Source organism: Caloenas nicobarica, chromosome 1, assembly GCF_036013445.1.
Source record: "Caloenas nicobarica isolate bCalNic1 chromosome 1, bCalNic1.hap1, whole genome shotgun sequence".
In the NCBI taxonomy this organism is placed as follows: domain Eukaryota; kingdom Metazoa; phylum Chordata; class Aves; order Columbiformes; family Columbidae; genus Caloenas; species Caloenas nicobarica.
The window spans coordinates 92216652-92244405 of NC_088245.1; positions in this window are offsets into that span (position 1 = coordinate 92216652).

Below are 27754 nucleotides of genomic sequence, written 5' to 3' on the forward strand. Positions count from 1 at the left end.
AACAACTAATTTCTTGCTCTTCCTATCACACTTCTGACTGACCTTGGGGCAGGAGTACGTTGGACAAAAAGGTAAAAACATACAACTTCAAAGAGAATTGCTACCACCTCTGTGGCATATTGATTTACATGAAAATGATAGATTGCTTGAAGCCTCGTGACGATTTGATCTCATACTAAAGGCAAACCAAATTATCATGTGCCTCTACAACTTTGTCATATATTCCTTAATATGTTTGCATGTGTAACAGAACAGAGGGCTCAAAAGCATCTTCTAGGCTTGTGAAACCTGGCTCTTTGGTACAATACCAAATGATTTTTCTGATTCCCTTCATTAGTTCAGTAAGCACCGTTTCCAAGACCCCTAGGGAGTCTTGCTTCACTTAACCAGCTGGAAAAGTGACCATCCTTCCTTTTGTGATAATGATCACTTATTTCCAAAGTAACTTTATTCACAGACAGTTCATACACAAGTGTTTTTATGACAATGAGTGACTTTTAGCTTTACTGAATCTCTGCCCTGGCCTCTTAACATGCAGCCAGTTTTGGTATGAGAGGTCCTCTGCTGGTCTGAAGAGCTTTCCTCTTGCTTTTTCCCTGCATGCATGACTTGCGTTCATATAGCAAGAAAAAGCATGATAATCTGAAAAGCATTTAAAGACTGTGGATTCTTGGGAAAAAAAAAACACGATCTAAAAAAAGGCTTCCAAAGACATGCAATATTATAGAATCACAGAAGGTTAAGGATGGAAGGGACCTCTGCAGACCATCTTGTCCAGCTCCCTTGCTCAATCCGGGGCACCTGCAGCTGGTTGTCTAGGACCAAGGATAGGGTTTCCACAAACTCCTGGGCAGCCTGTGCCAGTGTTTGACTATCTTCCCAGTAAAAAAATGTTTTATCTTATATTTAAATTGAATTTTCTGTATTTTGTTTTGTGCCAGTTGCCTCTTGTCTGTTCACTGCGCACCACCAAGCTTGCCTCCTTCTTCTTCATTCCTTCCCATCAGGTGTTTATGCATATTGATAAGATACCCTGGAGCCTTCTCTTCCCTAGCCTGGACAGTCCCAGCTCTCTCAACCTCTCTTCATATGACAGATGCTCCAGTCCCTTTATCATCTTCATGGGCCTGGACTCACTCCAGTGTGCCCATGTCTCACCTGCACTGGTAGTCCAGCACTGGACCCAGCACACAAGGATGAGGGGAAGGGAAGTATCACCTTCTCAAACCTGCCAGTAATATCACTGAAAAATCACTGCCAGGGAATATCACTGAAAAATGAAACAGCACCCATCCTCTGTGAAAACCCTCCACAAATGATTTTTTTCTACATTCACCTGTTGGTCTTGTTTTCATTCAAACCATGGTTCCGCTAATCCCTGAGGGAGGAACATTTAATTAATTTTGGTGCAGCTGTAGGATGCTATAGCTCAACCCAACAAGGGTGCTTGTATACGTGTGAAAAGAGATGATACTCCAAGCCCTAAGTAGGATACCAGCTACAAAACACCTGCCTAAAGCCCAGGGATGAAACACATAGAAAAATGCTTTGAAAATATGTCCCCAAAACATATGCCTTCACAGTGAAATATGCCACATCAGTGAAATGATATTGTAAATTAATTATTAAGTGGTCCAAATGTTTCTAGACCTCACTGTAATGACTGTTTGGGATGTGTTTATCCTAGTAACAGAAATAATCTCGCTACAAGTACTTGTCAGACATGATAGGACAGGATGAATCTGCCTGCAAAGCTCATGATGTGCGCTAATTAAAAGGCTTTCACCTTTGTGTCTGATAAGTTTGAAACATTGAGTACGTGTCAGAAAAACTGACATTGAGTCAACACAGCCTTTTTGGCTAGAGCACTGGGGTTATTCTTTTTCATTCTCATCACCGTCTTCTCACCAGGGGGCAACATGGAAGAATGCAAAATTCCTCAGCTTGTAGTGCAACCAGCAAAAGGTTTTCATTTCTTCTGTTTCTGCATATGCAATGTAAACTGTATTGCAAACAGCATCAGTAGCATAATAAATTTTGCCTTTATTCCTTTCAGATGAATAAAGGCAGATGATAACAGTTAGTACTATCATTATTTATACCCTCACATGTGCATACACTGGAACGGCCAGGGCCAGATCTCTGTATGTGCAGCCTTTACTACGAAGCCTGCTGAGTGCAATGACTGCATGGACTGGAACCTATGACTTAACTTGCATATCAAAGTTAAGCAATTTCATCTTCCTGAGCACACAATCCTATTCTTCAGGTCAAACTACCCACAAAACATTGTAAAGTACATGAGCACAGGTTGTATTAATCAGTCAGCACAACTGATCCATACCAGTTGATTTCCTCATAGCAATTTTAACAACCTGCACTCAAAAAAGGGCTGTTTTCTGCAGCATAAATGAGTCAAAAGCATTCAGGACTTCAGGATTCATTTTCCAGGTTTGTCAAAAAACAGGTGTTTGTTTGTTTGTTTTGTGGTGGTGGTTCTGTTTGTTTCATTTGGTTTGGTTTGGGTTTGTGTTGTTCTGGGTTTTTTTAAAAAAAACTAGAATGTTAATATGATATCTGGGGAGATCTAATTTAGTGCCACTAGGAAAAGTGATCGGAAGTGTAACTATACTAATGAGGTGACCCACCTACATTTATCAACCCTGGCACGATGCAGTGTATAACGGCCTGAGGAGACCCATAGTAGTTTCCTTCTAATATGTCCCATATCTATTTGCAGAGTACAGGTCACCAGAAATAACTGAGGAACACTGAAGATAGGTCTGCTTTGACATTAATCTCCTAATGTGCTGCTGCCCAAATTCAACAAAGAAGTTTGAAAGTACATAATTTCTTCAATATTTTCTTATAAGCATCTTCTGTAGTTGCTGTATTGAAAGTGTACTCAGAAAATATTTTCTGACACATAATCTTTTTACTATTCATTTGCTTTACTTTTTTTTGTTTACTTTCTGAGTAATGAATTGTGACATGTACTTTACTTTCCTCATTATTAGCCTGACATGTGGCCTTTGTTTTCTCTAGCAACCTGTGGGTGGTCATGCACTCACCTGTGAGCTTTCTATGAGCTAAGCTACCAGACATGCAAGACTGATTTTATTGAAAACCAAATGACTATCCCAGAATTGCTTTCATATAATTGGAGAAAACTCTGTTTCCCTAAAGCCAGCCATGCAGTGCACTGAAGCCAAGAAAATGTCTCTCATTGACATCCCTGGCCTTTTGCTTGGGCCCCTTGCCAATGTTTTATTTAAATGGGCATTTTAACAGTTTCATATATTCAACTCCTATCAGTTCTCAAGCTCAAAAAGAGTAAACATGTTCTAGAGTAGAATTGTAATGTATCCTCTTCAAAGCCATGCTGCTAGTAAAAATATTCATTTGATTACAGTGGCTGGCTGCTACTGTAGTTTATTTTGAAAGTACAAGCTGGTGCTGCATTCTTCTGAAATCTGAAACTGGAGATTAGGCACAGGCATCACACGTACAAAAGAAAAAAACTATCAAAGATCTGAGACTTCTGAAGTGATGGGGAGGGGGAAAAGAAAGAAGAAACCTCTGCAGCAAGCCCTAGGAAAAGGAGAAACAAGCAGATGCAGTGCCTCATCTGTGATGGGAGAAGGAAAAGAGGAGAAAACTTTGAGAGAGAATTCTGCCAGGCTGAGGCTCTGCAGATTCCCCACTCTCCCACTTCAAACACTTTCACACTGTCTCGGGGCTGCCCTCAATAGCTCTCTGGTACCTCATGGGATCACGGGGGCTGAGGCTGGTCCCAACGCCACGCAGGGACTGCTGAGTTTCAGCCTTGAGGGCACTGGGGACCCCAAGGAGGCCTGCGGGATGCCAAAAAGAGTTGCCTCTCTCTGGCAATTGCGTTTCCTCACTGTTCAACTTTGTGCAACACAACAGCTCCGTAGTAAGGCACAGTTTGTCTCCTAGCACGGTATACTTGAAGCACAGGTAAATCTGATTATCTTGTCTTAGACCAATAGTTTCAAGCAAGAAAACAAAGTGGCTTTTATTACTGTTAGATGTTTGTCGTCCTCAGTGTTGGCAGATTGTCTTTTTTCTGAAAATTGTATTCTATTATGAAGCCTGATGAAAATGGAATGGAGAATTGCATTATATACAAAGAAATTCAAAAAGGTTTAAATGCATAATATATTTATTAAAAAAACCCCACAATTTGAGGATATTGAGATATTTAGGGCATTTTGTATTCATTATTATTTTGTATGTAGCTTGCTGGTACATAAAATACTGAGGTAGTCTGTGGGGAATGAATTTAGGGCTTAAAGGCGCTAGAAGAAGACACACAGCATATGAGCTAGGATGCTTTGTTTGTTATTCTGAGATATTGTTCTTATATTGGGAAAACAGGCTCACAGCCATGCGTGCTGCACAGCCACCAAAGGACAGTGCTGGCCCTGCTGTTTCCAGGCATGGCAGGAGTTAACACTGAGTTTTCCTCTTTCTCTCCAAAGCTGGCCAATGCAGGTCAACATGCTTCTTCCACCTTTCTGTGTTATGACCAGATGGGTTATTTGCCTTGAAAATACAGTTTTTAACACTGGTCAGTGTTATGCACTGTGTCTAGTTTGCAGCTAAAAAAACCCTAAAGACTTTCTTCACCTCTATCTTGACCCATTTTGAAGTAAAACTGCAAAAGTGAATCAAGTCTCGCTGGCTTTCAAATGAAATGCCGTAACCCCAGTAGCATGGTGGCACCTACATGGACTTCACAAGACAGACATAAATTGAGCTGCATGGTTCAATTGTGCCACGGGGTCTGAAAGCTTATGAGTATGAACGTTGCTGCAGAAGAAGATAATTATATAGGAATAGCTGCTTGACATGATGGTCATTTTCATCAACTACAATAAATTTCATTAACATTATTGAACAAAAATAATAGATCTTATTTTTAAACTTCTATTTTCTTATAGGCAATTCATTTTAAATCTTATTTCCAATGCATTATTAATTCTACCTTACATCCTTTCTCATTCTATTTTGTCTTTTTTGGATGCCCAGTTACTTTTAATTAAATATTAATAACCATCTTTTAATTTACCCTGTAGTTTAGAAACAGAAAAGCACTGCAATGGTTCTCGACTTTCTGAGTGACAATATTTCTGTGCAATGATGGAGGAACCTGAATGGCAACACATCTGGCTCAATGAATATACGGCCTGGGCTGACAGCACACTGTTTGTCCTGCCACTCTTCTCCTGTGAGAGTAGAAGATAATTTGTGGAGCTGTGTGGAAATGTCAAAACAGATAAAAGACTATCCTCTGCATTTCATACATCCAGGAGACGTGCTCTTCTGGGAACCACCATCTGTGAGATGGAAAGGTCTGCTGCTTAGAAACAAGTGTATTTGGGCTTTGGAGAGGGGTCTCCATTTCTGGGGTTTTTCCAAGACCCCTGTGCCAGAGTATGAGCACCAGGTATTCAGGTCGCAGACAATCTCTACCTGCATCATCTGAAAATCAGGCATTTCTGAGGCATCTTGAGCTGAGCATTCAAAATCCCTTTTATTGTAGGACTTTGGTGTTCCAGCAGTGTTACTAGCACTAAGTGAAGATAAGCCACTGTTTACTAAGGATACCCTCACAACTCAAACAGAAGGAGGGTCACTGCTGCGTCTCGAGATTTTTGATGTGGGGTTTGGGGCATTTTCTGGCCTCTTTCTGGTTATTATGCAAGATGAAAAGAGATGTCCTCCCCAGCTCAATGATAAAAGAAATGTTTCATACTGACTTTCCTTCTTGGTGCTGTTTTTGAATTTAGACCATGGCTACTCAGAATACTCACTCAAGTAGTGATGTATGTGTGCAGTCAAGGATATTGTCACCTTATCAATAGAATGAGGAGAGACATTAAACATGATAACATGTCATTCTCAGTTAACTTTAAAATCTCTTGTTTCAGGACAAGTTGTAAAGCGATTATTCATTTTAGATAGAAGTTGGTGCACATTTATTCTTGTCTTCTTTTTCCTAAAAATGATTGATAATAAGCTTTTTTTAAGCTGCCTAAGGGATTGAGAATCTTTATCCTTTGCATTAGGTTGATACCTCTGACCAAGTCTGTGAAGTTTTTTAATATATGCAGTGTACTAAATCAGGTTTGCCTTAGACCTCTCTCTGCTTCACAAATTAAAAAATATAAACAGCCCCTCCCATATTTGTGGGCTAATACTTTTCAATATTTTCCCCTTTAATTAAAAAAAAATGCTGGATTCAAAAGGAAGCTGTGTACTCCTAACTTGAGAATGTGATGTTGTATGATGACTGTGCAGGGAAGATGCTTTTTGTTCAAAACGGAACATGACTTTGCCATCTGACACTCAGAGTTGTCTGTAAAAAAATGGCAGGCACTTACAAAATAAGGGGTTTTCCTATTGCATACAGACTCAGACATGCTTTTTAGTTTTGGACATAGGTTCTCAGTACTGTGCATTAATAAATTTACCACCTGTTTCAGAAAGATTTAAAAGACTTCACTGAGTTTTATTTAAATGAATTGTGCCTATGTAAAATTTTTCTATTTTAATTTTATCTACAGTATTTCTGAAGGTGCTAAAGGACAACAAGAGGTCAGAATTTATAAGCATACAAGAAAGAAATTGGGTGAAATGAAAGATTGTAATTGCTGATGAAACAGAGGACTGATAATTTTCTTTCAGGTTAATTCATTCAAATCCAACCCAAGATGCTCAATTACAGATACATACATGTGTATATATATATGTATATGAATTTCTATTCAGCTAACCCTGGTATCTCTAACTATTCATGTGCACAGAACAACTCAAGTAAATATATGTTGGAAAATTAAGGGCCTAAGTCTGTATTTTGTGGAAATTGTTGCTATTTGATTTATAATGCAGCATACTGGTACACGGGTACTTTTAGAAAATGGCAGAGCTAAAATATTGGTGCCAGTAGGGCAGCTGTTAACACAGCTGGAATTAAACAAGGATTTATGCCGTTTTCCCAAACAAACATGGGAAGAAAACTCTTTATCAGTCTGTGTTCATCGGCAAACTGGCAGACTGTTGACTACTGTCACTTGCGCTGCTGAATCCTGCCCTGTCACCTTTTCTTCTCTCATCTGTAGCTACTGCTTGTCCCTCTACCTATCTGTACACTGTAATTTCTTTACGGCAGACATTGTATTTCTCTTACATGCTTGTGCATAATCCCAGTCCACTAACAGTCCTGAAACACACATTTAAGTCACATTCAATAACAGGAGAGGTCTAGGACCACAAGGTAATACTATCTATGCTATTGATGTTCCTGTAGCTAAATGTGTCACAGATGTAATGTAGTTTGCATTATTTTTATATTTATTACAATTTTACTAATATTACTGCTAATATAATGGTGGACATAAGGAATTTTCATTCTTGTATAGCCATCAAAACATAATGCTTCCCACAGCTAAGGAGGAAAAAAACCTATTATAGCATGGCTGAAAGATTACTGCAGATAAGGAAACAAATCCAGCTGCTGAGAAGAACAGAGAGACAAAAATATTTGCAAATTCTTCCTTATAGCATTGCGACACTGAATTAGACACTGACTGGTGTGCAAAGCCTGCTTTTACTGCAGGTGCCATCCATTTCATGAGTCTCTGCCTGCAGAGGGCAATGGGGGAGCTCCGTCAAGACAGGGACGCCTTGGTCAGAGACAGCAGGTAGCAGAGCAGAGTCTCTCTCACACAAACAGCAACTTACTGCAGCTCTTCCTGCTTCAAAGCAGTTTTTCATCTTTAGAAATCATATCCCATAGGGTAAAGGGAATATCATGCTGAGATTGTCAGCAACATTCCTCACCACTCAAGTGGCTTCCTTTGAACAGCTGTTAAGATACCATTTTAGCTTTGCATTTGCTCGGAAGGGACAGCAAATAATGAGTGTAAGTTCGAAAAAAACCATTCAAATGCCTAGGCAGACACCTTATTTGTATTGCATTTATGGTTGCCCAGCAGTGCCCATTTGTTTTTAGCTGACACTGGGACCCCATGTCCTACTGTGTGAGATGAAACACAGCGAGGGAGAAATCCCTCTCTCTCTTACCTTAGGGCAAAACAGCTGATGTTGCTGCAGACTGAGTCTCAGGGGGGAAACGAACCGAGCAACTCCTTTTGCTGCGCATGTATGGGTAAAACACAATGGAAACCAAATTTCCTATGAATATTCCTGGAAAAGTCTTGTGCAGGGAATTGCCAATGGAGAAGTGCCAATGGTGGAGCAACTGCAGTAGCACTTCTTCCCTTGTTTCATCCTAAAACAGGGAGCAGAAAGTCCTCAAGGGAGGGATGCAGCAATGGCTTTAGTTTTTCAGCTCTGTGAGGTTGGGGTCGGAGGAGAATGGTGCAAAGGCTTAGCACGCTCTTATGGCTGCTCTGGCTAGAGGTGGTGACACAGCAGACGTCTCCCATCTCTCTAAAACCAGCAATGAGGGGTAGTGCCGACAGGAAAGTCACACTGACCGCTGCTTTTACAGCAAAACTTCAGAAGGACAGAAGTGGTTTGTGAATTATTTGGTGTGTAAGAGGTGTCTTGAAACAGTAAAAGTTAACAAAGTTGTTAGGTATCAGTAAGACCAGCAATTTTGTTGCAAATAGCTCTATGGCAATTTAGCATTGCTTTTTGTTACCACTTTTTCTGGAATTGAACAAAATGCAACAACTAATTCCCTTTATGTATACTAGAAACATAATAGGGCAGTGCTTTGCATAACCAATCACAGTTAAAAAACATTTGCAATATTTGTATCCGCTGTCTACACGGAACATTTTTGGCTTCTACCTTGTTTGCAGGAATTTTGGCTGAATTTCAAGACAAACTTTTCAAGCTTATTTGAACCAGCATTGTATCAACTGAAGCTGAGGAAAAGCTTTGCATGAATGAAAAATAAAAGTAGTACTTTAGATTCTTATATGATCCATACAGCTATTTTGCTTTCTCCTTAAAAATTGTGTAAAAAGATAATTGAAAAAAATCACATATATTCTTTGTCTGGAATCAGAGAATTTCTCACAATTTCAACTCTATGTGAAATATAATAAAAGAAATGCAATCAAGCCCATATTGTTGTTCAGCATTAAGGACTTTGATAGATTTAACTCATTCATACTTATGAAGGTTACACTCTATTACTTTTGCAGGATAATACTTTTCTTCTAGTTCACGTATCATATTAAAATTGAAATTATATCGTGTTTATTTTGAATAATAAATCATTCCACAAATAAATGATTCACCATTGGGTAACCTACAGAGGTAATACTGACACCATGGTCCAGGCTGAATCAAGCCCTGTTTCTGCCACTGTCATCCAAATGGAGCTGTATGAAATAAAGTGGGATTATCTGTGTGCTAATCCCATAAAAATCAAGATGGAAAAATGTGTGCCTTAGACATCAGTATAGATGTATATGTCATAAATGATAAGCGATGTCTAGAGTTCGGTAGGTTACTTCCACAGTTGTATAGATTATTGTTTGAAGGAGAGCTGTAGCAGTGCAATTGGTGCTGAGACTTGGAAAATACAGTAAATATTTTGCAGAACTCATCACCGGCTTTCAGCTTTGTGTGTAACACCAAACTTTTATGAAGTGTGTTATTATTAACTATAACATTACCTTTTAATAGGATCATAAATCTTTAATTACAGTTCAATATGATACCAACTAAAATTGCTTTTGGAATGAAACGTTTTTATTAAATGATATGAATAAGAAATTTCTTTCAGAGGTAAAGAAATCTTAACTTCTCAGGGAGAGTTAAGGCGTGTAAAACTCCCACTGACTTCAAAGGATGCTGGTGTCTGCCCACTGATTAACACAGAATTTACCCAGTCTGCCACTACTATTTTTACTGCTTCTAATGTCCATTAAAAATTCAGGTCCCTCTGTGATTGTTATATTTATATTTGTTCTTCAAATTCACAACGGTGTCAGCTCTAATTATGTAAGAGATCTCATCCCAGGGAAGTGGTTCAGCATGACATCTTTTTCTGCTGTCAAAGATAAAGTCAGTGGAGAAAGAGCAAGTTGGTGGAAAGACGATTTTCTTCAAGAAACAAGAGTGTTCATTGAAACTATATTAAAAGTACAACTGGAATTTCTTGCCAGTTGAAACATGAATGTCCACTACTGTCATTGCGGCTGCGGTTTTAGCTCCAGCTTGGCTTCCCTGCAGTGACCTTTGCAAACACCGTTCTCCTCAGGCTCTGAGGCTGCCTGTGGTAGTCAGGCTGTGCAAAGTGAGGTGACTTTGTGTCTCAGTGATCGGGCTCAAATGCTGTAGCAACAGGAAAGTTTTTCCAATGCGCAAAACTGCATATTATTGCTTGGAGGGATATTTTAGGCATCTCCCAAAAGGACAATTCCTAGGAGCAAAGCTTTAATTCGTGTTGTGTTCAGTTCAGAGGTCAGCCAGGAGAAGGCCCACAGAATGGGAGACGTGGGGCAGATAGCATGTCTCCTCCTGAGTGTATAATGCAGTTAAGTATTTTCCTGTTAGTTTATTTTATTTTGCTTTGTTTTTCAAACAGCAGCTGACTTTTGTATGGGAATGTTTTTTGGACTATACCCTTGGATTACACGCAGGAGTGGAAAGGCAATATATCCTACCCTCTCCTAAACTTTCATTCAAGGCGGAGAGGAAATCTGTGCCAAAGAGAGTGAGCTGCACTAGGAAAATGTTCTTTGCAGCTGTGTACTGAGTGGATGTGTGAAGAGGAAAAAGAGGACTCTTTTCACAGCAAATATTTTACAGCCCACTGATGTAAAGCCCAATGTTTCCTTATTGGAGTATATGAAGCAGGGAATTCTATCACACTTGCCTATACGCTGGGCAAAGCGAATGTTCACGTGCATTTGGTGAAGCTGCATCACAACAGCTGCTGGTTTAAGCAATCCTTTCCTCTCTTTGTAAGTATAAAAAATCATTGGCGAGCAAGGTTAGTATTAGTCCCAAGGCTGTTCCACAGGCTGCCAATTAAAAGATGAAATTAAGATGATTTTGCAAGTGAAACTGAATTTGCATTCTTTGTATTCCTACCTGACATATTTTTATTACAAAGATTAAAACACAGAGACCACCACCTCTGTATCATTCTTCTTATCCCTCTCATGACTAACTGTATAAGCCATAGGAAGTGATGCATCAGTAGCATAGGCGTTAGTCTGGCGAGACTATGTACCCAAGAGCTCTGACAGGTGGAGACAGTTTGCATTGAAATTCGTGGCAGTATATCCATGCCGGCATGGTTATCAAAGCTAACTAGTTTGACTATATACAACTAGTCAGTACCAGTCAGTAATTGATACTGACTCCCTACACTGCAATCCTCCAAATACATGTAGATACAACTTATATCCCTGACCACCATACTTCTGTCCTTCAGAAATAGCTTTTGTCCCACGGTCTAGAAGCAGTTATAACATTGGCATTGGTTAGCTGGAAGACTTGCAATTTTGAATGGTTTTGCCATAATAATTCAACAGGCATTTTGCTTCCCCACAGCATGAATCCCACAGCATGTGGTGAATATTGCCGAAATGGGTACAATGGCTATGTTATCTAGTAGCACGGACTGAGAGGAATGCACTTGTAGAGTGAAAAGGTACTGAGGATGCCACATTTTGGGCTTTTTCTGTTATTGTTAATTTAGACTGCCTTGCATGTGCTGAACACCCGTTTGAAATTGGGGTGCATTATGTGTGCCGCTGACATGCATCTTCTGGGTTAGCTCTGCCCAAAAATAATGCAGTCCCTGTGAGACCTGGGGTTTAGGTAATGCCACAATGAAGACAAATAGCAGTATCATGGGGCTGGGGAGGTGGATGAAATAAAGGTTGCCTAAAATCTCTTGATCTGAAACAGCAAACAATGCCACACACTAATTAAAGCATTATGGTTTATTGCAGATAAAAGAAGTAGAGTTGGATGACTGAATGGCACATTTCTAAGAGTAGCAAGTTTAGATTTTTTTTTTTTTTAAATCAGATTTTAAAACTTTTCAGTTTCACCCTGGATTTTCAGTACTTAGCTCTGCTTAACTGCAGAATTCTCTTTAGTTACCAGTACACTGTAATTTTGAACACCAGCATATGCTGGTCATATATGCAAAAAGTTATAACCTACCTGACTTTTTGCAATCCATTTTCACAGCCCTCAGGCAATCAAACTTGTGATTTTGGTTTTTAATATACTTTACGGAAAGGTATAGGTAGCTTAAAGTGACAACAAAAAACCTTAAGGGATGTTTGCATTTTTCTTTCCCAGATATGTTGCTAGTTTATTAGATTATGCTTACAAAAGAATGGCACAAATAATTTGCCTGTTTGTGAAATGCTAATATAACAAATTTCAGATTAGCTTATTTTTTTTTATATACCAAGCCTTCACACCAGAATAAGCAATTAATCAAATATTTCCCTAGCATACACTATCTTGTTGATAGATTTTTCAAACAAACAATTATTTTTGAAAAAAATGATGTGGATGTTTTTTGGTTGGGATTTGTGTATGTGTGTGTGTTTGTGTGTGTGTGTGTTTGGTGTGCTAGACACTCTTCTGAATGTGCTTTATAAAGTCAAAGAGACTGAGAGGGCATTTCTCACTCCATTTCCTCCAGCTATAATTTACCACTGGATTGTAAATGTATGTGAACTATAACATATGGAGAAAAAAAAAATAAAGTTATTTATCACGATATTGATATTAGTGGGTACACTGAATAAAAGACTATTAACTTAAACTCCAAGCCTGCTGGAACACATAATTTATGCTTTAATTAAATAATTTGCAAGGGTTATACTTCTGGGTTTATTTATTCATTAGTTTTTTTATTCACAAGGATTAATTTTACAGGGCAAACAAGATAAACTTGTATAGAAGTGAAAAAAAGTGGTTTGTGTACAACATATATTTGCAATGTGGGCAGCCCAGTTACAGTGACAATTTTATGCTGGCAGGAAGCATCTGGCACGCTGACCTCACAGGCTGACAGAAAATCTGCAGGTACAACATACATTCAACTTATTCTGTGGAAAAAGTCAGAAAAATTTTTGCTTACCACACAAAACTGTCCTGTGTGCATATATCAGAGAGATGGCATTTCCCTGGCAACACCTGGGAGAGCACATCTCATTGAGAAGGAAGGTTGGCTTTGGAGACTGAAGGTTCCCCTGGCCTCCCTGTTTCCCATGGGCAGCCCCAAAGCTGCTGCCTCTCACTGAAGGTCGGGGGTGAGTTCTCACCCCATCAGGGTAGGAGATGCTCACTTCTGTGTTTGCAAAGCTTTTTTTAAAAAATTTTTTTCTTCCACTTTCCAGCACAGGCAGCCGTCTCACTCTGCTTCAATGTGTTTTTTCTGCATGCATCTGAGCCAGAGGACTGGTACCCTATGTTTTAACAGGGAAGTCCTCCTGTACTTTCTCTGAGATGAAATTAAGGCAGACAAAAGTCTAAATTTAAGCTCTAGGCAATGGCTTCCACTGAAAGGTGCTTCTGGCTACAATATTACTGTATTTTTCTGCAGCTGTTTTAAAGCAAGCACTATCTATGGCCTGGGACCCCATAGCATTCCCTTCATTCTGCTGGATCCCTTGTCTTTCATCCTGATCTAGCCCTACCTACCAGAATCTAAGTTTATTTCCATTTTTTAGTAATTTGATGTCTTGCTATCACTAGGGAAGTTCCCATGTCCTTCAGGAAAAATGAACTCAGGTTTTATGTGAGTGTTTGGGGCTTTACATTTTTTTTTCTGTTTGGTTGGTTTTGGTTTGGTTTGGTTTGATTTGTGGTTTTGTGGTTTTGTTTGGTTGATTTTTTGGTTGTTTTGTTTTGTTTTGTTTTCTTGGGGTTTTTTTAGATGCTTTTGCTGCACAAGATTGTGCTGTAGTGCCAGAAAGATATAGTGTTGCTATTTCAGTTCCAGCCATGGGGAGAATCCTTTTACTTTCAAAGCATCCCCTTTTTGAGATCCTCATCTATAGGAATTGTAGCAGCTATACTGAGCCCTGCTGCTTGTGCTCATGGCCTAAATTAAATGGAGGCTTTATCCCTGCTCTTCCTGCAAGTGGGTACTCAGAGCCTTGGAAGAGAGACAGCATCTCAGCAGAGCCATCCTAATTAGAAAGAGCCAACTGGTTTCCACTTCATCTGGACTGCCATTTTTCAAATGCTTATTTGGAGGGAACAACTGCAGCAGTTCCCCCTCACTTCAAAACTGAGAAAATCACTGCATGGCATTACTACTACAAGGGTAGGATGTAGATTTCTGCTCTCTCATCAGACAGCAGGAAAAGGTAGGGAACATGAGGGAGACTTGCATTTTGGGGAAGTATTTCAAGATTGTTTGTCTGAGCTGTGTTTTAAAGATTTTTATGCTTCTAATTAAGAAGTAACAAATATCCAAAGCTCAGGAGCTGACACAACAAAATAATGAAAATATAGCCAAATTTATAAAGAGATACTATTTCTTTCAACAATGAATGTTATTCACAGAATCATAGAATAGTTGGCTAGGAAGGGACCTTCAAAGGTCACCTAGTCCAACTCTCCTGCAATGAGCAGGGACATCTTCAACTAGATCAGGTTGCTCAGAGCCCCGTCCAGCCTGACCTTGAATGTCTCCAGGGATGGGGTATTTACCACCCCTCTGGGCAACCTGTTCCAGTGTTTCACCACCCCCATTGTAAAAAACTTCTTCTCAAGTCTACCCTGAATCTCCCCTCTTTTATTTTAAAGCCATTACTCTTTATCCTATCACAGCAGGCCCTGCTAAAAAGTCTGTCCTCATCTTTCTTATAGGCCACTTTTAGGTACTGAAAGGCTGCAATAAGGACTCACCAAAGCCTTCCCTTCTCCAGGTTGAACAACCCCAACTCTCTCAACCTGTCCTCATAAGAGAGGTGTTCCAGCCCTCTGATAATTTTTGTGATCAGTTATGTTGGCAATGAAGGGCACAGGCTGAATCAGGAGCCAAACTCGTATGAAAATATCAGAAAATTATACCTGATGTCATGTCTCCTTGAGTTATGATCTCATAATGATTTCCCAGTTAAGTTCAGCTTTACCTTGTTAGTAGCTTGATCTGAGAGCTGATAAAAGAAACCCATCACATTTGTAGGACATCATATTCATGGATAAGTAAACAGTGTTGCCATTCCTTCCTTCCTCCACAGCCCAAAACTGTACTGCACCTAACCCCTACTATTTGGCTTGAGGGTTTTGGGCTGCCAAAGGGTAACACAGAAACCATATCCTGGCCCCTAACACTGATTAATTTTCCCACAGCGGGTTTCACCAAAGAGGGCTATTAAGCAGAGGTACTCTGCTCAGGTTCTAAACTGGATAGTTAGACTTACCCTGCCTACATTACCTTTGTAATTTCGATTACTTTAAAGCTTATTTTTCTTTCTTTTGCTGTTAATACATATGATTTCCTGAAATGGTGTGCAATATTTCTTTGCTCTCATACATGCGTCCACTCCAGATACATCTGTATTTGAACCATATTAATTCTGCCCCGCATTACATTTGTATAGCCCTTGCAGACACTCTAGGAACCAATGAACATATATGTTTCCTTGGTGATATAACAGCAATGCATGATACATCATCCTTCACTATACTTTAAAATAAATATGCCTGCATTTTTTATGCACTTGGAAATGCATGAGTCGCATTGTTTATGAGGGCGTTGACCTCAGCATAGAAGACCCAGAGACCTGGAGAACACCCTTCAGTTCAGAGCTTTTCCATGTCACCACCTAAATCTAGTTTATAGAGCGCGGGAAACTGCCTCTCTGATGAGAGAGGGTGCAGGCTGTGAATACTTTGTTCTGGGACACAACACATCTTTTAGCTGTCGCAGCTCTTAGCTGGTTCTTTGCTATTACTCCAAAAATAAATTGAACCTGTAGCATATGTCACCAGAACTATCCAAAAACATAAACAGAAATTCCAAACAGTCAAATAAAACTTCACACATGAAACAAGAATACAGAGCAGAAGGATTTGACTCAAGGCATACTGATCCAGGTTGTTTCACTGATGTAATTTCCAGCACTCAGAAAGGTTAAAAGTAAGAAATAAGAAAAAAAAATGTTGTAACGAAGGCTATTGCTGAGATCTGTATCTCAGGAAATACTGATTTGGCACTGCTAAACCAGAAGAAAGGCAGGGGTTCTTGCATTTACTGCAGCAGTAATAAGGTGAAGTTGTACTTCTCAATGATGTTCCACTTCAAACACAAACACTGGATCAATATTCAAGGCTTCTGTTTCCTACTGGAAAAGTCCACAGCAGGAGAAGTTGAGGAACAACTTGCTCTGCCCATGTAGATTCTAACACATATGCTATGGGAATTTGTTACTTCTGTGCTTTTTAACCAAGCATAGCAAGAGGGACTCTGCTGTGTTCAGGTTTTGCTTGTAAGGATAGTTCAGACACTGCTGTGAGATCACCACTGCTGGGAATGGAAAGGGAATATGGATACTGAATTTTAATGTAGCAGTAGAGAGAGACCTTTTTAGTGCAGCACCTTCCTTCACAAGGCAGCAGAGCTGCCAGCACAAGAGAGCAGCTGGGGCAGGTCTGCAGCAGTAAGGGGCTGGAGACCTTCCTTTATCGTTTTAGCTTCCATCACTTGGTAAGTGTAAGGAAGAGAGAGGCCAGAGTAAGGAAAAGGGAGAAATGACATATGGAAGGGGAAGGGAAGAGAACAGACATCAGAATAGGAACAAATATTGCATTTGTCTTGGGACCTTAAACAGCTTTTATGCCTTGTAGAGAAATATATAAAATGAACCATTTGCATAATGAGAAATAGTAAGATATTAGATCTTGTCCAATAAAATATGTTTTCATATCTGAAACAGCATTCAAATCCAAACTTGTTTTCAACACACATGCAACAAAAATTTGGGGTCCAGTGTGAGTGCTTGTGTATCTAAGTATTTAGATCAGATGAAGTGATTCAAGTGTAGTAATGTTGTGTTTGGTATATGTAATGCTGACTTATTTCTCTGCCCCATCCTTTACTCTCCTGGTGGACTTAAGTAGGAAAAGACTGTCTGAATAAGAGTGTCAACATCACCATTTATCTAGCCCTGCTTGTGACATTAGATGGCTGTCAATATAATGTTTAGAAACCATGAGATGGGCTAGAAAGCAGGACAATACCAACAGCCTTGCTGCTGTTCAGAGCCAAATAAAGCTCTATCCCTGACTGGAGGAGCTATTCAGAAATAGAAGTGAGTCTGATTTTTCTGTTGCCCTGCAGTTGCTTACTCTCGGGGATGTTATATGCAAAGCATTAATTTTCTTAACACGCTTTATATCCATGATGGTGCTGTTAATGAGTGCTGTCAGTGACTGACTGTGGAGCTGCGGTCATACTCTGTCTCTTGCTACCCCTCACATTTCTCAGTGTCATTTCACCATAACCGACAACTATGTGTTTAGGACAGCTCTTCCAGGCACTCTGATGTGTTGGCAGTGCCAGTGTTGGTATACAGCAGCCTCTGGATTTGTGGTTTAGCGCACGCTATGATCCTTATTCAGGTGGATGCTAATCATGAAGTGTGGACACAGAAATGCTGAATGTTTCTGTGGACAGTGTTTCGATCCACTCTGAAAGAGCATAATACAACCATCACCCTAGCCGTGATGCAAAATGGTTGGTCACTACAAGTGCTCTCATAGCCACTTTTCACACTTGCTTTTCCCACTATACAAAATCTAATTTTCCTTAATGTCACTCTGCTAGTACATTATCATCCACTTCTATGCCCTTTCGTGCTGCTGAAACCATGAGAAAAATATACAGGAGCAGGGAATTAAGTATCTCAGAGTGTTTTGTGAGTTGAGAACTAGTGTCTTAATTATTACAATAGCCCACTTTTCTGCCTTTCAGCAAAAATTAAGTCCAAGTAAATAGAAAGGGACCTTGTTGCTTTTTCCTTGGTTCTGGAACATTTTCTTTTATTAAGACTGTAGGCTTTATTCTAAACATTTATTAATGTCACTGCTACAGAGAGGCTCCACTGAATCCTGCTTCCTTTTTATTGCAGATTAAACATCATGGAAAACTGTAAAAGCTGCACCCAGGACTTTTCAAAGTGGTGTGTCCACAGCTGGGAGGCTGGCAATGCTTCACCTGCTCAGGCACCTCATAGTTTAGCTGCATTTCTCACACTCTTAGTGTGGATCTCCACATCCACGTGGATCAGCAGAGCACCTGAGGGTTGATATCCTTGGGTAGCGCGAATCTCGTCACCCCTTTACTAGTGTACAGAATCCCCTAGCATTTAATGGCTCGGTGCTCTGGTACTGCCACATTACTGCACTTTAATGTTTGGATGCGTGTAACATCTTACATGTTTTTAAAAAACATTTTAAAGACTGAACTTCTAAGTAACATCCCTGCTAGTATATACATGGTGGTTTGGTTTTTTTTTCCCTCTAAGGGACCTCACAGACTTCAGAACAGGTTTTATGCAAAAATTTTCCAGGTAGTCTGACAGTAAATTAACCACAAATATTTTTAAATGTCAAAATGAAATATAGACATTTATCTTGAATTTTTAGGGCATTTTCCTTTAGGACTATGTTGGCACAGACTGTGCTAAAAAGACAATCCCATGTATTCCTTCCTTAATAATTTTCCTTCCAACTGCTAATTAATTTTTCACATTCTCTGAAATGTACTTTCACCTTCCAGAAAAACCATTTCCTCTGATTTGTATCCATTGTTCATTTGCTGCTCCTTCTTGAGATTTCTCACTCCTGATTCATGAATCCATTAAAAGGCTTTCCTTTGAAAAGTTACCCCCACTGCTGTGTCAATTATTTTCCAGTCTTGGTGCTGGCAAGTAGAACTTGTGACTCTCCTGAGCAATTAGCTTGACAGCTATCAATAGCTAACACTGAGAACGGTAACAAAACACCACTGAGTTGGGAACCATAAGGCGATGCATTGTACAATACAGCTAATGGAAAATGTGATTGTAAAATGGTTAGCCCATCTGACTTCTCTGAACCCTTGGCAGATGACACGCTTAAGTAATGGATTTAGAAAGCTCAGTCTCCTGCCTTCCTGTGTTCTGGGTGCCGTGGAAAAGCAGTAATGCCTATGTATATATAGGTGTCCGTATATATTTAAATGGCGAAGGGCAAGCACTCTGTAACACCATTCTATGTGACTGAGTTTCTTTAAAATGTGTGGCTCAGTAGGTGGAAACAGGGGTCTTTTAAATCAAAATCAAACTCAGACAATAAATCACAGTTATTTTACAGAAATCCTTACATGGATAGAGTGACATTTGTGCTCAAACCCACCCTGCTTGGAGCCCAGTGCTGCATTTCACATCAGCATGCTCACTGGCTTTACAGAGTCCTCACTACTGTGCCCAGCCTACGCTTTTTTCTGTGAGCTTGCCTGGAAGATGATGTGCCTGAGCTGCTGCAGGCACAAGGCTGGCAATGTAACACGTTGCTTTGTGTTCTCACCACACAGGAGTTGGTCCTATGAGAGCTCAATGCTACAATGCAACATCCTCCTGAGTTGCATTACTGTGCGTGTATAGTCATGTCTTCTTGTGTTTTTTGAAATAATTGACTCTTCTTTCCTTGCCCCTTCCTCCCACTCCAACGTGACTTCTCCAAAATCATCTGGTTTACTGTGGCTCACCAAGCTCTGTGTTTGGGCTTGGCAGGGTATGTGCTGCACTGAAGAAGGGAACCAGACTCTAAACCAGTGAGCTCAGTAATAAAGCATACAGAAGATTTCCATCTGAACTGTTTATGTGCTCCACATCACTCTCTACGGTAGATCACATTGTGTCATGTCTTTTAATTGATAGGAAACTCTTTTGGTGTGTAATAAAAGTTATCGGATGCAAATACTGTGTACCCTTGGCAATTGTTTTACACTATCTATCCTATTGAAGAATACTTAATTATCTGGTTTAACACCAGTTCCTTATGACGGCAGTTGACAGGGACATGTACTAGATATCTGAGAATGGTCCTGAATTCTGAAAATGTCCATCATCTCAAAACACGATCTGACTTGGCTGGTGCTAAAGAACATCTGAAATTTATTATAACTTGTAAAGGTACAGACAACCCTGCATTTAGTACTGTACTATATGCCTTGTGAAGTGTAAAAGCACTAAAGTTATACATTAGCTGTATGAAATAGAAGTGTTCTTGCATATTACATTAATTCCAGTTAATAGGGAATTAGTGCCACCTAATGTAAAAATGTAACCCAAGTGTCTCTGATAGTAGAAGGGAAGGCTTTCTTATTCTTTCTCTTCCATTTGCAATAAAAATTAGTGAAATAAAAACAACCATTGATTATGGAGCTGTTACATACTATATATTCCTATGCTATTAAATATAATCTATTCATATTATATAAATTTTACCTTTGATTAGCAATAAATGTTCTGCCTTATTCTGAGAAATTGGCCATTTTGTAATGCTCTAAAGGATTAGTTGTGGTAATGAAATGCTTCCCTGTCACAGTCTTGTGTAAACTATAATTATTTTGGCCCCAGTTCTGAAAATGTGTATGCAAGTTTTTAATTGCACTCAGGTGAGGAGAATTAAGTGCATGTATAAATGTTAATGTGAGAAGAAGCAAGGTCCTATGTGTAGCCCTTTTTCCTTTTACTAAAGGTACAATTCCAAATTCCAAAGATGACTCAGTCTCTCTGGCTATAAAAAAAATCACAATTTAATAAAGATCAGTGAGAGCAAAGATAAATATAGTGAAGAAGTGCTCTGGTTCTCCAATAATTACCTATCAGGTATCTTCTGTCTGAATCAAATTTGCCAAAAGAAAGAACAAAGAGAAAGGAATCATTAATTAAAAAAAAAAAGCAGTTTCACTCAGAATACTTTTCCACTTCTCAAACACCAGCCTTTCTGCATGTTGGCTGCAAGCGTCCCCCACATTTCAGTCACTCATGGGGACTAAGGTGTATGGCACTGCCTGAAGGCTGAACACTTAACCAGGCCTGTGGGTTTGCTCCTGCCAGTCCCACTCAGGACAATGCTCCCAGTGACTACAGAGAAGGCAAAACTGTGTTCAGCATCTGGACTAAAATGTCTGTACTAGGAAGATTCAGTCCATAAATGTCGTGGTTTGATCGCGGGGAGACAATCAAAAACCACGGCAGATGTATTTTCCTTAACCCTCTTCCCCTTCCCACTTCCTCTCCCCCCCACCCCCCTTTTCACTAAGGACAGGCGATTTTGAGAGGAAATGAAAAGAAGGACAGAGAGAAGAGAGTTGGAAAATTTGAAAACGTTTTACTAATGCTACTAAATAAATATAGAGAAAAATAAAGCAGAACAAATATTATAGAGCCAGTCTTGCAATTCCCAGCAGCTGCTCTGGCAGGATCCTGCAGCCAACCGGAACTAGATTCAGTCTGTCACGAGGCCTCAGCTTGCAGGGACGGCAGAAAAGGAGAAGTGAAGCGAAGCAGCAGAAGACCCAGCAGAAGAGAGAAAGAGTGCGTCCTTCTGGTCTCCACCTTTTATATCCAGGAAGTCGTGAATGGGATGGAATACTCCAATTGGTCAGTTCGTGGTCACCTGACTCAGACCACTTCCTCTCGTTGCTCCCCCCAATGACCCAGGACAATAAAGCTCTATAGCTTCCATGCATAACAAAAATGTAATTGCCATGAGGATGTTTGCTTGCTGAGATGTAGTCACAAGTCATTCCTGCCCAAAGATGATTTGATGTTAACATAGAGACTTCTATAAAGACACAGGTACATATTGCAGTGACTATAGTGATCTAACTATAGAGCGATCTAGGGACCAAGTCATGGCAGTCCTGTTATAGGCCTAGTTAAAGGTTTTCCTGAGAAAGCTTTCTTTTATCTTTTCAACTAATTTTCATGTCAATATATGCTGAAGCACTATTATTACATTAGATATTTTAGAAAAGATGCATTTGTGCAAAGATTGCTTTAGACATTGCCACTGTTAATCACAACAGGCCTTCAAATGTCTGAACTGGAATGCATCTGGCTATCAATGAAGAAGAGGCAGCTACTGGCAAATACTTTATTTTCTTGGTTTTATAAAAAGAAGTATATCATTGTGTGACACCTTGACAAGAGTCAGAATGAAGTACCAGTAAGTGATATTACTGGAGCTTTTGAAAATATTTATGTCATAATGCTATAACTACTTGCAGCTTGGTAGAAAAGCAACTACATTGGTTTTGTTGGATGATTAATAGTGCGTCATAAATGAGGTGAGAAAAAGTGCCCAGTCTCAGCTTTTCTGCTTTATTCAGTAATTATGGTAAACGTCCAATTAAAATTGACTGTGCAACTTTAAGAGAATTAGAGCCAAAACCAACAACATCCCTATTTATAATGTGAATTTGGTGAGAGCCACCATTTGGTTACACTAATATTTATAGTAAGATACTTCATTTTTCTTAGAATGAAACCTGAAATTTATAAAAATGATAAAATCAACTAAATCTTAAAAAAACAACCTACATCTTGGCTCAAAGAACTTGATGTTGTGAACCATTAGAAAGACAACTGTTCTTTTGAGACATAAACAATTAATATTGTGAGGGGTTTTACAATAAATTTCAGTGCAGTCTAAATGTTTTAACCAAAATACAATACCTAGAGAAATGTGCAGCTGGATGAGGTGTTTTGACTCTGACAATATGGAATGGCTATTGTTAAAAAACTTTTAATAAATAAAATGCATACATTTCCTTCCCCACCAAAGTAATTTTAAAAATGCACTATAAGTGATAGCACATAATAGAAAATTCAAAATCTAATTGCAAAAGTAATCACTTGGGTCATGCACTCTTTTTTTTTTATTACAGATCCAATTTAGTGTTTATTTCTGTTACCATAATGTAAATGCTAAACAAGTTTGTAGCTGCCTTTATATCAGGTTGTGTCTTTAAAGCATAAATTGTCACTATCAGGATTACTACTCATTCTGATGCACAGAAAATGCATTCTGGAACAAAATACACAAAGCTGGGCACTCTGGCTTTTGAGGTAGTTGAGTGAGTCTAATTGTAACAGGTTTGCCTATTTCAGAGAACCTTTGATAGACACAAATGAAAAGCTGAGGTGTTTCTGCTGAGCTAAGCTAGAATGTAATGCTGAAAATATCTTCCAGGTGCTAAATGTGACATGCTTCTCCCTAATATTTCTCATTTCTTCTTTCTGAAACCCACAATCTCGTGTGGGTTTGGGAAGAGCTGCAGTGCCCACCTTGCAGCTGCATGGGAGGTTCTCAGGTTCAGCGTGGCCTCCCCAGCCAGTCCAGTTGCCTGCTTTTATTTTCCTAGCTCATCTGCCTTTAATTGCAGATGATACTATTTCTCGTCCCCAGCATGCAAAGACAAAACCATCCTGCTGGGCTGAGGAAAGGGAAGCATAATTCTCATTAGGCTTAATTTAAAGCTCTGACATAGTGCCTCCACATGAGAGGCCCTTGACCTGCATCCCCTCGCAACGGGTTCTGTGCAAACTATATACAGAAACAGGCACCTCATTCTTAAAAACAGCCAAGAAGTATTAAGGAGTCCCCATGGGCATTACAAGATCAGCCTGATGTCAGACACTGCACCAAGTAAATGGATGCTGTGGTTTCTACTTTTATATGTGCAGAGGGCTGAATATGTCATTTATATGAGTTGGACTAGTATTGAACTCTTTTTTAAAGTCCACCTGATTGTGACTGTAGCCCCCCCTTTCCTAACATCATGCACAAACTGTTCTCCTCTCAATGGTCTCTTCAACTGTGACAAAGTTTTATGGACATTTGAAAGCATTTCAGGTGAAAGCAGTTTGCTTTCCAAAAATGTAACAGGTTTCAAGGAAAAAACCACATCATATCATCATTTGTCATATCAAACTATTTGCACAGGGGTGCTCACACAGTCCCTCCTCTTGGTCAGATATCCTGGATAGCAGCATATGGTAGGATGCTCAGTCGTAGAGAGACGTCTCAAGGATGGTGTTGCCATCCAGATAAATGATGCTTTAGTTGAAATGGACCACCAGGAACAGAGTCCTATTTGAACTGGATGGAAGATCAGTCAGTTGCATTTTGACTGGGGAATGGAACGGGGTTTGGATTTAAGAGGGATTTTGCAACTATCATTCTAGCTTCAGGTATGGATTGTGGTAGCCATTGCATTGTGATGGATGAGGGACTTGCAGCAAGAAAATGAACACACAATGTTCAGAAATGAGTGACAATTGATTATGAAGATGCTGAAACTGGTGTAGAGCAGCTAAGGGCCAAGGAATTAATTTCAGGGACTTGCACAACACCTCCTCTTGATTGGATGGCCTGGATAACAGCAGCTGAAAAGCTGGAAAATTGAGTGTAAACCCCCTCACTTAAACACCTAAAAGCTGCCTGAGAGGATGTTCAGCCAAAACTGGTGGAGTAGCTGAAGCAGATGACCATTAGCTGGATTAAACAGTAACCTGGTAATTATAAAGAGACTTTGGGAAAAGGAGGAGCCAGCTGGAAAAGGAGTGATAAAGAAACATGAAGTATGTTTGGGGCTGGTGCCTGGTGAGGGAGGGGGCTGCCTGCAGCCCTCACAGCTGGAGTGCAGAGGGTTGTGCATCTGTGGGTCCCATGTATTGGAGGTGGCACGGGAACGTGTGAGGTGTTTGCAAGTGCAGGTTAACATTTTGCAAGTGTCTAGTGTTGTGATTAATCTCCTCTATTGCTGATATTTATCCTGAATGTATAGTTCACGAATTGCCAGTTATTCATGTGCTGTCAATAAATCAATAAACCATTTGAGCTTGATTTGATTCAAACCACCTGAAATAAGAAGATTTTCCCTGTAACAATCGTATATTTCAGTGGGATGTTCTGGGCTTTGGTAACTTTTGCTCTCTTGTACAAAAGATTTCTTTTTCTTACGTGTAGCTTTCCCCCTTTCCTCTGCCCCAAATTTCTGTATTTGTTAAAGATGTCAGAAAACTACCTTCTCGATTGTAGTGGAGTCAGGAAGGGTATTTTTCCATTTACCACATACCATCATTTTGTGAGTGAATTAAATATAGAGAGAAGGAATGGCCAAATAGCCGTCTTTCTAAGATAATTTACATGATTCTGTATATAACTTCAATTCACCAGATATGAAAAGGAAGGAAGACTTGACAACATGCCTAATACCGGAATGTGGAAAATGAACAAATAAACAAAAATATGATGAAAGCCCAGAAGTGAAGATTTCTACATGATCCTGTACCCTTCTCTGAGTACATTTAAATTCAAGAAGCACACTGAGACATATTCCAGATGTGACTTCTATGGTGAAAAAACAGAGAAAAACCCTTTCTAGGGGAATTTATATTTAAGTCTCAGGGTCTCTACTGCATTTTAGAGATCAGTGAGAGGGTGTAGAAAGTCACTTTGTTTTTGCTTGTCTGTGATCTCTCGCTGCAGCAAGGACAACGAATGCCTTTTTTCCAGCAGACTGGTTTGTCTCTTTTCTGAGCTATTTATTTGAACTGCATTCCACTGAAAAGAAAAGAGCATTTTGCCATACCAGATTTACTGGAAGATTCATATTAAGCCACAAAATAGTTCTTCTCCACGCTCCTGTGATCAAACTGTGTACAATGAGTGAAACTGGTCCCTGCATAGAGCAGCAGTGCAAGGCTTCTTGCATCTCTCAAGTCCCAATTATTCTTTCAGAATGGTACATTGGCATTATGAAGGCCAGTTTGCCCAGAGATGCATTGCATTCAGTATGATCCACTTGTCCTACATTGTAAGATTTCTCTAAGGTTTCAAAGCTTGCTTTTTCCTGCCAGCCAAAATCTTTACGAACAAATTTCTCCTGGAGATTTTTGTAGGATTTTATGTTGCTGAAGAAATAGCTGCATAATGTGCTACAGGATGCTGAATAATCCACATTATACCTGTTTTGTAGTCTGCATTTTGGGCACTTACAAAATCTGCATTTCTGGGCAACCACAAGTGTCATATGTTCGAGAGAGAGAGGATTTTCATGCTGCTTATGCATGCTCTGATATTAAGGGGCGTTGCCTTTGCTGGAGAAAAATCCCTCTTCATCTATACTGAACAGTGATAAAAGTAGGTAGTATCTTTAGAGGTGACAGATGCCAATACTTCAAAGCTCAAGAAAAAAAAATAATATTTTTCCATCACATTTTGTGCAAGTCACCTACCACATATTCTGTAAGTCATCCCACTTTGCAACACTGTGATGGAGAGGTGCTGATCCACGCTATCTACTCCTGGTTTATGGATACTGGTGAAAATTGACCAACCCAGAAGTCTTCAAGAGGTATAGCAGGAAGTGTATTTGCTCTCCTTTCATTGCTAAAGACAAGGTTATAGTGATAAAGGGAAAATAATGAAAGTAAACCAAAAGGTAAGAAGAGCTGATGCTACTTTTTTTTTTTTTCCCTGACCTTTCTGCACAGCTAGATACTGTGAGATAAATCAGTTGCAATAAATGAGCACAACCTCCTGTAGCTGCAACCTCAGGGTACAGAGCGCTGGGTGGCAGAGAATTCCAGGGCATTCCTGGCCAAACCAACCTACTGTTGTCCCCAGATACAGCGTGTGATGCCCTCAGCTGGACCAGCACAGTACTTTTGGGGACTGCTTTGTGAACCACAATGAGAGGGCTTATCTGTCTTAAGAAAAATGGGGTTTTGTGAATTTGGGTCTTTATCTGCACACACCTAGTCAAGGTGTATCATGTAACTGAAAGGATCCTGCTTATTTTGGAAGTGTTATAGTGATACATACATTCCTCCTCAAATGTTCTCTCGTATTAATCCTGAGGCAGCATCCTGTATCTTCAGTCCTGAACAACATTTTTGTATGCATTTCATTGTTGGATTTATATAGATGCATGACACAGCAAAGAGCTGATAAGGTCTGCATTTTCAATTGATTTTCTTAATGTAAAAATCACATCTGTCTATTCTTCAATGTATACACCAAGCCAATGGAAAGAAACACAAAATTGGATCTGAGTCACGATTGTCGTGGGTTTGGACTTCCTTTCTGCTAAAACAGGGTTCCAGGTTTTTTTACATGTACCTTTCTGGTCACATATGACTTAGTAAAAAGCAGGCATATAGGGCAATAACTACCAATACAAGCAATATTGCTCACATGTTTAAATACCATGTTTCCTGTGAAGAAATAGGTACCATTTCTTCACTTCATTGCAAAATAAGGTAAGCTTTCTTTTCCTCTACTGCTGATTTTTATTTCAGAAGAGTCTGCAGAAAGGTCTATGATGTTTTCTGATGGTAGTAAAATTGAATCAAATACTTTATTAAAATATAGACTTCTAACTATACATTAAGGAGAGAGCTGATTGTAGAAAATTTATTTCTCAGAGCAAGATCTTTAAAGACATACCTCACAGTGTGATCGTTTTCTATTAAATTAGCTACTTGTCCTCCATGGTGTAATCTTTTCAGGGAGGTATCTAATATCATTTGAATGCAAATTCAACCCTAGAGAAACAAAACACATAGGAGAACCAATGTAGTCATATTTCATTTCCATTAGTTCTTTCATCTGTTAACCTCAAATTTGTTCCAGTCCATATCAGATACAAATGCTGTCATTCTTACATGTTATTATTTCATTCAGTATGTTT